This window comes from Galeopterus variegatus, unplaced genomic scaffold (assembly GCF_000696425.1).
Source record: "Galeopterus variegatus unplaced genomic scaffold, G_variegatus-3.0.2 Scaffold694, whole genome shotgun sequence".
Taxonomy (NCBI): domain Eukaryota; kingdom Metazoa; phylum Chordata; class Mammalia; order Dermoptera; family Cynocephalidae; genus Galeopterus; species Galeopterus variegatus.
In genome coordinates this window covers 27,321-28,926 of record NW_007726805.1, presented here as the reverse complement: position 1 = coordinate 28,926, position 1,606 = coordinate 27,321, and positions in this window count along the sequence as shown.

The window sequence follows — 1,606 nt, the reverse complement described above, 5'->3', positions numbered from 1 at the left end:
ATTGAAGTTCTAATTACTTAAGCAATTTTCCCAAGGACATAGCATAAGAGGGATATGGTTCCACTAGTCTATCTCAACCCATAAAGAAGGAAGAAGAAAAGCATAGTTTTTTAATGAAAAAAAAAACCTCCAAAACCAATCTTAATCCTCTTCTCCCTTGAAAGTTGAGTATTTGCCTAATGGTCTTAGGGAGGTTGTGGAAGGCTATTTGATGTTAAATTTGGGGGCTTGGATCTGCAGGAAGGTTAATCCACTTCCCCTAAGAGGGCAGCATGGTGTTGTGGAAAGAATACAGAATTTGGAGTTAGAAAGTCCTAGGTTCAAACACTGAGTCTGTTCCTTTCTGTGTGTAGCAAGTTGGGCAACTTCCTTAGCCTCTCTGAGCTTCACTCTGTGAAGCATTATTCATAAAATAGTCATGGCTATAGCCAGCTTTCAGGGCTACAGGAAGAATTAGAGCTTAAGTATAAGATGGATCTGGCATGCATGTGACACAATTCCAGTGTGGCTGCATCTGTGCCACAACTATCTGACACCTAATCTCTGGTCAGGTGCCTTGAACAACTTTGTCCTTAATCAAAGAGAACCCCCAGGAACCAGCCATGAGATAGACAGAAAATGGGCTATTACAATTTCAGAATTAGAATGCTGAGAAAGGAATGGAAATTAGCCAAATTCTGTCATGATTTGAAAGTAGGAAGGATCTCATTAACTGCAAAGAGATTTCTTTGATACTGTAAATCATAAAGATGCAGTAAAATGTAGGGAGACAACAGAAGAAACTTATAGCAAAGAGCATAGAATTTGCCATCAAACAACTCTTCCACTTTTACTTCCACTGGGTAATCTTCAACAAATTAATCTTCCAGAGGTTTAAATTCATCATTGGTAAAAATAAGATAATAATAACTGCTTGAAGGGCTGTCTTCAGGATTAAATAAGATAATATATGCAAAGTACTCAAAATCTTTAGTGGAATGGATAAGTAAAATATGTTATAAGCACACCATGACAAAATCAGAAATAACAAACTACATATACCTACACAACATAGGCAAATCACAGAAACACAGTACATGTGGAAAAAGAAATAAAATGGGTTTTACATCACAATATCATGTACGTGAATTTTAGAACACACCAAAATCACTATGTTTTTTAAAGATACACATATCTCTAAATGAACAGGAAAAGAACAAACATGGAAGGATACATATTTTGAATACGCTGGAGTTGGACACCTATGAGAAACAGGGGAAGCAGTGGGACTGGAGGGAGAAGCAGAAAAAATGATAACATAAAATGAGGAAGAGCATTGCCCTGATTAATGATGGTGTTTTATCAGGAACTGAAGAATATGATTCATTCAATTTTGAACCTAAGATCCTACAATACCATGTTTAAGTAACTATAAATCACTTAAAATAGTGCCTGCATGTTTAATGTACTCAGTGATTAGCAGCTAAGGGGTATGCATGTTTCTAATGGTAAAGATATTAGGAAAATGCTTTCAAGAGCCTCATTTAACCTATATACCTAGACATACAAATTATGGATTGTGAGAGACAAAAGACCTAGCTCCACCTTTCTCAGAACAGAAGGTGAA